The 9,825-nt window shown below is 43.4% G+C and overlaps 1 pseudogene; it reads left to right on the top strand.

Moving 5' to 3' along the window:
- The first annotated feature begins 2,117 nt into the window (after positions 1-2,117).
- LOC130917121 (uncharacterized) lies at positions 2,118-7,269 on the top strand (annotated as a pseudogene).
- The last annotated feature ends 2,556 nt before the right edge of the window (positions 7,270-9,825 follow it).

Genomic DNA, 9,825 nt, shown 5'->3' with positions numbered 1-9,825 from the left:
AGTCTTGTCTCTCCGAGGTGGGCTCTCCGATCTCTGGGGTTGAAGTCACTGAGGTGGTTGGAAAGCTCCTCAACGGCAAGGCCCTAACCCTACGGGGGGTGCTTCAGGAGTACGGGGTACCGAGCCCGTTGGTAAGGGCTGTTCCGTCCCTGTACGACTAGTGTCAGAGTTTGGTCCGCATTGCCGGCAGTAAGTCGAATTTGTTCTCAGTGAGGGTTGGACTCCGCCACGGTTGCCCTTTGTCACCGATTCTGTTAATAATTTTTATGGACAGAATTTCTAGGCACAACCAAAGCGTTGAGGGGGTCCGGTTTGGTGACCTCAGCATTCCATCTCTGCTTTTTGCAAATGATGTGGTGCTGTTGGCTTCATCAAGCCGTGACCTCCAACTTTCACTGGAGCAGTTCGCTGCCGAGTGTGAAGCAGTTGGGATGAAGTTCCGCACCTCCACATCAGAGACCATGGTCCTCAGTCTGAAAAGTGTGGAGTGCCCTCTCCGGGTTGAGGATGAGATCCTTCCCCAAGTGGAGGAGTTCAAGTATCTTGGGGTCCTGTTCACGAGTGAGGGTAGGAGGGTGCGGGAGATCGAGAGGCGGATCGGTGCAGTGTCTGCAGTAATGCGGACTCTGCACCGGTCCGTAGTAGTGGTGAAGAAGGAGCTGAGCCGAAGGGCGAAGTTCTCGATTTACCTGTTGATTTACGTTCCTCACCCATTGTCACGAGCTGTAGGTCGTTACTGTAAGAACAAGATAGCGGATACAAGCGGCCGAAATGAGTTTTCTCCGCAGGGTGTGCGGGCTATCCCTTAGAGATAGGGTGAGGAGCTCGGTCATCCGGGAGGCACTCTGCATCGAGCCGCTACTCTTCCGCGATGAGAGGAGCCAGCTGAGATTTCTTGGGCATCTGGTTCGGATGCCTCCTGGACGCCTGCCCAGAGAGGTGTTCCGGGCATGTCCCACCGGCGGGAGGCCCCGGGGACGACCCAGAGCACGGTGGAGAGACTGTCTCTCGGCTGGCCTGGGAACGTCTTGGGATCCCGCCAGAGGAGTTGGTTGAAGTGGCTGGGCAGAGGAAGGTCTGGGCTTCCCTGCTAAAGCTGCTGCCCCCGCGACCTGACCCCAGAGGAAGCGGAAGATGATAGATGGATGGATGGAAAATATAAATGGCATAATTTTGGAAACAAATAACAAAAAAAAATAGAGCAGTTGAAAGCTCTACGATAAGAAACGTATCCAACAGGAGATTGTGACACAGGTTTTAGAATTTATGGACGACAAAGTGAAGGATTATTTGCTTTTAACAAGGGACTTTACTAGAAGTTAACTGACCAAATATTTAGCAAATTTTAAGAACGGCAAGGCCTCAGGAGAGGACAGGCTGCCCAATAACTTTTTTCTGACGTTTTGAGGCATTTTAGCACCCGACTTGATCATTGTTTTTAATGACTTTGTCAAACATAGTTTACTTCCAGACAGTTTTATGGTAGGGATTGTCACATTATTGCACAAGAAGGGAGACAAGACTGATTTAAAAATTGCCGACCAATAACACTTTTAAATTTTGACTGCAAATTTTTTAGCAAAACTTTTAGCGACACGCATGTCAGTGGTTTTAGGAGAACTGATCAACCCAGATCAAACCTGCGCCATTGCGAGGAAGATCACGGACAGCCTTATGCTGATCCATTACACCATCTGTTACGTGAGATACAGAAATAAACGTGTAGTAGTGCTGCAAAAATGTGAGTTTCCTGAAATGTTTATAGAATGGGTGCGATTGCTCTAACGGGAGATCACCAGCAATTTTGTCGTTAAAGGGAATTTGACAAAAAAAAGTCAATATTAACTGTGGTGTGTGTCAGGGCTGTCCATGATCTGCCCTTCTCTATGTATAGAACTATTGGCGCAGGCGTTGAGAAAGGACGACCTGATCAGGGGAGTGAAAATACCAGGTGCCAGAGAAATTTTAGCAAAATGCATTTTATACATGGACGATGTTAATATCCTCTGCTTGGACCTTTTATCTGTCAGCAGGACTTTGAACTTGACTGACTGGTACAGATGGGCCTCTGGGTCAAAGCTGAACAGAGATGAGCCTAGAGCCCAATTTTATGGACCATGGACATCGGCGGAGAAGACAGGACTACCATTGAAGGTGACATAGACTGACCAAAAAATACTGTGGATTAACTTTGGCAAGGATCGGGGAGGGGACACCAATTGGGTAGACGTTGTAGGGGAAGTGAGGAAGAGACTAGATTTTTTGGGAACGAGACAGCTGACTATAGAAGGAAAAGTGTTGATAATCAAAGCTGATATTTTACCATTGCTTTTATTAGTCAGTTGTGCTTGTACCCCAAAGAAAAATACTATTTTAGATCTCGACCGGTCCATTTTCCGTTTTATCTGGGGGTCCAAGTGGGAGGGTGAGGCGAGACACCATGAAAAAAGGTGGGAAAAAAAGTGCCAGATCTCTACTTGTTCCTGGGGAGCATGTACGTGTCCTTCCATCTCCAAAATGCATTGGGCCCATCTAGCAACCCGAAAAGTCAGGCTATGGCCAGATTCTGGATGGGCTCCTACCTGCACAGCCTAAGTCACAAACCAAAGATTCCCAGTGGCATTCTTTCTGCCACCACCATATGATTTTATAAAGATACATATCACAAAACCACAATTTCCACAGTGTGCGCTTTACCTACAAAATGACTTGCATTGAATGTATAGGTATGTCTAGGCTTGACTTTTCCTGAGAGTTAATTCAGCAGATAATAACGTTTTAACGCCGCATCGGTCGATATGGAGCGACTCAAACGAAAACAGAATAGATGGAATTGCCATTTTAATAAACAATTCTCACATCGAATTTAAACAGAGTACGATAGTGAATGACGGGCTATCATTTTTAGCACAATTGACTTTTATGGGACAGGATTTTAATATTAAAAACATCTATGGTTTTAATGATACACATACCAGGGATGATATTTTAGAAAATTTGCAATCTCATATGTTGGGCCGGGCACCATTCATTTTAGGAGGGGCTTTTAATTGTAATTTACATGGAGGGGATAGAAATGGAGTCGGGGAGTATTTGAAATTGGTAAAAAATCAGTTTTATTACAAGACATCTCCTGGGTTTTTAATTTACAAGATTTTTTAAAACCGTACACCCGAGAAAGGAAGGTTTTACTTGGTTCAACAGTGATAGTACCAGAGCCTCTTGCATCGACTATATACCTAACACCTGATTGGTCACCCGTTGATGCTTGTTTAATTCCTGTTTTTTTTCAGATCACCTGCTTCTGTCCTGCATACTTTCACTGAGTTCTGGGGTGACTATGGGGAAAGGGTTATGGAAACTACTGCTCTCAGCTTGACGATGAGGTCATAGTCGATCAATACAGGGAGCAGTATAGAGATTGGCAGACCCTCCATGATTTGTTTGATTCACGTGCATGGTTGTGGGAAATGGTGAAGGGAAGGACGCGGACGATTTTTTAAAAGAGCAGGAAGAGAGAAAAAGAAAAAGGAAATTGGACATATGTTAGGACTGCAGAAAATACTGCAAAGGTATTTTAACTGATCGCAAAAGGGGATGGATTTTAATGACGAAATCAAGCAGGTTAAGATGGAAATGACAAGTTTGGCGGAAATTAAAAGTAAGGGGGTAATACTTAAGAGCAGGGAAAGAGAAATTGAAGAAGGGGAAACATGCACCCGGTATTTTCTTCAAAACAATAATGAATAAAAGTGGAGGGATTTTTAAATTGCAAAATGAAAATGGAGTAATTATGGAAACAAACATGGAAATAAATAGGAGTAGTCAAAACTTTTTACCAGACATAATATGACAAGAAAGAAATCCAACAGGAGATTGTGACACAGGTTTTAGATTTTATGGAAGACAAAGTGAGGGATCTGCTTTTAACAAGGGATTTTGCCATAAGTGAACTGGGCAAATGCTTAGCAAATTTTTAGAAAGGCAAGTCTCCAGGAGAGGATGGGTTGCCCCTTGCCTTTTATCTGTTGTTTTGGGAAATTTTAGCACAGGACTTGATCCCTGTTTTTAATGACTTTGACAAATAGTAGTCACATTATTGCTCAAGAAGGGGTGGAAGATCACAGACAGCCTTATGCTGATCCGTGACACCATCTGTTACACAAGAGGCAGAAATATGCGCCTAGTAGTTTTAAATTTAGACTTTGAAATGGCTTTTGATCTGGTCTTGCACCAGTACCTCTTTATGGTACTGCAAAAATGTGGGTCTCCTGGAAAGTTTATAGAGTGGGTGGGATTGGGACATCATTTGTTGTTAATGGGAATATGACAAACGCAGTCAATATTAACAGCGTCAAAGTTGTCCGTTATCTGCCCTTCTTTATGTTCTATGTATAGAACCATTGGCACAGATGTTGAGAAGGGACGACCTGATCAAGGGGGTGAAAATCCCAGTTCGCGGAGAAATTTTAACAATATGCATTTTATACATGGTCGACGTTAATATTATCTGTTCAGACCTTTTATCTGTCAATAGGACTTTGGACTTGACTGACTAGTACGGACAGGCCTCTGGGTCAAAGCTAAACAGAAAAAAGACTAGAGCCCAATTTTATGGACAATGGACATCGGCAGGCAAGGCGGGACTACAAATTTGGCGGGGATAGGGGAGTGGACACTAATTGGGTAGACGTGGTAGGGAAAGTGAGGAAGAGACTGGGTTTGGGACAAATGACTATAAAAGGAAAAGTTATTCTTATCAAAGCTGTTATTTTACCATTGCTTTTACTAATCGGTTCTGTTTTTACCCCAAAGAGAGATACTCATTTAGAACTCGACAGGTCCATCTTCCGTTTTATCTGGGGATCCAAGTGGGAGAAGGTAAGTCGAGACACAATTAGAAAAAGAATGGAGAAAGGTGGAAAAGGAGTGCCAGACCTCTACTTGTTCCTGGAGAGCCTGTACGTCTCTCTCCCCCTCCAAAATGGATTGGGCCCGTCCAGCAATCCGCAAAGTCAGGCTATGGCCAGATTCTGGATGGGCTCCTACCTGCGCAGCCTAAAACTGTTGGTCACAGACCAAAGATTTCCATTGGCATTCTTTCTGCCACCACATTATGCTTTTATAAAGAATTTCTTAAAACATTTTAGACTAGAGAAAGAAGACTGAAAGGGTTAAAAAAAAAAAAAAAAACTCTTATTCCTGTTGTGCAGGAGCGGGATCCGGTGAGTTCAGTGTGCGGGCTTACGTTAGGCGAGCCCTCAACGGTTTGGCGCCACGTGAATCACCCTGCACTCCCAAACAGACTCCAGGACCTATCATAGATGTTTGCCCACAAGATTCTCCCAATCAGGACCGTCATGCACTCCTGAGGAATGGCAGCGCACTCAACTTGCCCCCGACCTGGTTGTGGCGCCACCTCCTCTGGAAGTGCACCACTGCAGTCGACCTGTGGGCGACAACCGAAAACCTGCATTTCCTGGACTTGCCGGTTAGGAAGGTCCTAAATGCACAGTTCTCGCTTTTTGGGGTGAGCTGCTCAGGAACACAAGGGGAGAACTTTGAAAAGCAGTGGCTCACCCTTGACACCATCAAAGACACCATTTGGACCTCCAGACACTTGCTGGTGAGGAGGAACAGGCAGATCACCCCTGCGGCTGTGCTCCAAATGGCCGCAGCAAATATTATAGCTGCACGTGGCAGGCTGTTTTCTGAAATTTCCAGGTTCACAGTGAATCAGTAATAGGCACACTTTTGCAAAATAGACAATGTTTATTGATTAGAAAATGCAGAATAAATGAGATTTATTGATTACAATCCCACAAGAGCAAGCAAACAAGTATCAACAAATGTCAACAATGACGCTAGATTTGAGTTTGTCAACCCCAGAATCCCCGCGTTACCGTTACAGCAAAACGAAATGTCCCTTTAGCAATGAAAATTGCTTACCGTGACAAATGAGCGGGGAGCCAACACACTCCGGTAAGGCGGCGAAGGAACAAAGCCAGGCGATCCGTACGTGACCCGCTGGCGGACTTCACGGGTCGCCCAGAAATGTCCGGTTTTTGTAGGGACGTGCCCCGCGGAGGCGGAGAGGCCAACCTCCGTCTCCGTGCAGTGCGGCCCTGCCCAATGACAAACATTAAAGCTACTTTTGGTTCAGCCCCCTTGATAAAGGGCTTTTCACAATGGGACAAATGAGCTGTGCTGCAACAGATGCAACAAATGGTAAATATTACGGGTGCAAAACAAGTTATCTCTATGGGACCCAGGCGTGTAGTAAAACAATACTATGGTGCAAAACAAGTTATCTCGTGAGATTCCCTTCTGAAGCGCGTCTCCTAACTATGGGGACAAGGTGAAAAACAATAGAAGTTGTTCACAGAAGCAATCATACATAAAAACAATACATCACAAAGGCATAATGTAATATTTTCCCCCATCATTCCGCCCTTTGACCCGGATTGAATTTATCATAAGGCATAATGTGCTAATTCACTTCGGGTCACATAATAATTTCTCCATCACACCGCCCTTTGACCCGGATTGCTAAATCACTTCGGGTCACATAATTTACATAAAAGGGGGAAACAAGATGGTCCAATAAATCTGTCCAATAAAAGTGTGTCTTTTCCAGGGCAAGATACTGTAAGTGCAAGAGGGCAAAAGAGGGGGCAAAGGGGTCAAAAGAGGGGGCAAAGGGGTCATGGGGGGGGCCGGGGGGGGGGTTCCGGAGGAGCAGGAGCCACAAAAACAGGCCACAGAAGCTGCATGATGACCCGTGCATCTGTATTATTTGCCAGCCATAGATTGGTGAAGATTCTGGCCGTCCACTTGGTGCCATTAAACTGTGACTGACAGGCGTTTTCCAGCCACATACAAACAGGTGTTTCGGAAGCGACTGAGAGAGAGCACCCTTCGTTGATCATGGGGCCAAAGATCCTGCCATTAGCATAGGGACGACTCCCCCTGGTCATCCAGCAAGAGGAAGTGAGGTTGAAGCCAAGATGGCACACGTGGCTAGCCGTGTCAGCGCAGGTCACCGCCCATTTGCCACGATATGGCTGGTCAATCGTCGTCGCAAGCAGCACAGGATCCCCGGAGGAGTCGGCGCTCATCATCCACCATAGGAACTCTGCTCTCTGCGTGGGGGCAGTGGGGTCCGGGCCCGATCATATAGCGTCGGAAGCTGTGCTGGACTCCCCGAAGAGTCGACGTTCCTCAGCCACCATGCAGAAAGGACACAAAGGATGGTGGCCCATGATCTGACAACACAACCGACGCGGAGGAACATAGTGCCGTTGCGACCTCCCAGCAGATGTTCCGATCAACCGCCTCCACATCACATCATCAACCGCCAGGCTAGAAGAAGAGATTTAAATGCTTCGGACCAGACACATTTTTTGTATTAGTTTTCCCGCAGGTAACATTTTGTATCAGAACATTCACCCATTTGGTTTCCCCAGAATATAACACAGTAACCACTTGGTCTTCCCCCTGTGCTATTATTTCGGCAGGCCGCGGAGGCCTGTTCTCTTTTTGTGAGATTTTACTCATGCCTTTGAACTTATTACATTGGGTTTCGGCCTCATGCCTTATCGTACTTACTCCCTTTTTGTGTCTAAGATCCCAAGGCTGTATACTAAAATGTTTTCCACTGAAAACGCTCCCAAGGTCGTATATCAAGATGTTTTTCACTATGAAACCACCAGCCTAACTTTCTCTTGCAACCCTTGGCTGGTTTATTCATTGTTCTCATTTTGAGCTATGTTTTTTTTTTTTTCTCGGGGTTCAAACTGAGCTTCCCTGACATCTCCCACTCACATTGCCTTGCTAAATGTGGTACTTCCAGTCGTTGTTTTCCAAACTCCAACTTGTTTCTTTTAAAACTACACCTCTTCTGCCTTCTGTCCAGCAACAGAGACAATTAGGTTGTTTTACTGCTGCTCTTACTGTTTTACAGGCTAGAAGGCAACTCTATATAAAACCAATTAGTGCACACGAGTACAGATACAAAGCTATTGTTCACGCTACTAAAGACTACAAATAGCTACAATATACATATTCCAAGTTTAAAAGGATTGCCGACCCTAACAAAACAGAATTAATGAGATTTGTTTTAAACACCTCGCAATCAATCACTTGATATCGATTGATATATGAAATCTGACTATTGGCAGGAGGTGTTTAGACTCTGAACTAGTTTCCAACCAGGCGCCGTAGTTTTTTTCCCATTCGGACGTATTTACTGTTAACTGTATGATGCAAAAAAAAAAAAAAAAAAAAAAAAAAAAAAAAAAATCAATTATTCTCTGAAATGCCCTTCAATGAGGTTTAGATAGGTAGTTCACATAAAGATTGAATCTGCTTGTGACACAAACTGAACAACAAGCTATGTAGGTGTTTAATACAAATATAACAAAATATATGTAATTAGTTAAAATATTTAAGTCAGGGGTGCCCAAGTCCAGTCCTCGAGAGCCCCTATCCAGCTTGTTTTCCATTTCTCCCTCCTTGAAGACACCTGAATCAAATGATAAGCTCATCAACAAGCTCTGCAGGCGCCTGATAACGATCCTGATTATTTGATTCAGGTGTGTTAGAGGAGGGAGACCTGTAAAACAAGCTGGATAGGGGCTCTCGAGGACCGGACTTGGGCACCCCTGATCTAAGTCCTTGACAAGGGGTGGGTGAATGATTAGAAATATTTTCATTACCTTTTGTATGTTTGAAAAAGAAAATCATTATTACAATAATAATCAGTTCATCATCCATCCTTCCATCCATCGAGCCAGCCATCCATCTTCTGTTGCTTTATTCAAGGTCATTTTTACAATGACCACAATTTGTATATGTATTGTATTTGAAATTATTACAATTTCAAAATTTTAAACAGTTAATTGAATCACTAATATTTGCCTAGGATACTAAAAGGCCCAAATACATGATGCACAAGTTTAAAAAAAAAAAAATTCCAGTATCATCATTGAATAATCAACAGAGATCTTTAAAGTATGTATCCATATAAAAAAATAAAAATCAATGCAGTGCAAGAAACAAACGCCTATCACATGTAGAGGTGGATAGTAATGCACTACATTCTCTCCCGTTACATTTACTTAAGTACTTTTTGAGAAAAATTTACTTCTAAGAGTTGTTTTAGCATGCCAGTCATTTTACTTGTTTAGATTTGTGAAGAAGAAACGCTACTCTTACTCTGCTACTTTGGGCTACACTAGCATTGTTACATTTTTGCTCATTATTCTAAATGTTAGATTTTACTTCTTTTTTTTGCCAGAGATGCTCACAGTGGCTCAACCAGTTTCACCACTGAGATTTCCCAACAATTATCACACGAGTCCATGATACCAATCAGACATAACAAAACAGTCACATGACTACACACAAGCTTTCAGTCAGAAATCCTATGATCACACCGGCCTGTTCAATCATTCAATCATCTTTAAAGCGCCATGAAAAATTTGATATAGCGTAACATTACTTGAAAGTGCCGATTTCAAACTCTCTTCCAGATTTTATGACTAAATAGCCAATGGAAAACTGCACATATGATTGCTTTCATTTCATGGTAGGAAATATGTTTTCTCAACTATAGGGCACTCATACTCTTTGGACGAGCGATGTGTCCTTTCTGTACATTTTTCTAGTTGAAATTCAATTTTTCTGTATTTATTTTGTCAAAAATGTTCATGTAATAACTTAAAGTGTAGTATAGATGGCATTGTGCTAAAAAAAATACCATTGTTTAAAAATAAAAGCAAATCAGACATTGTAAGCAGTTTCTCATTGATTGACTATTCTTTT

The sequence above is a fragment of the Corythoichthys intestinalis genome, chromosome 6, assembly GCF_030265065.1.
Source record: "Corythoichthys intestinalis isolate RoL2023-P3 chromosome 6, ASM3026506v1, whole genome shotgun sequence".
Taxonomy (NCBI): Eukaryota; Metazoa; Chordata; class Actinopteri; order Syngnathiformes; family Syngnathidae; genus Corythoichthys; species Corythoichthys intestinalis.
The sequence above is the reverse complement of the archived record's forward strand: the minus strand, read 5'-3'. Positions and strand labels throughout refer to the sequence as shown.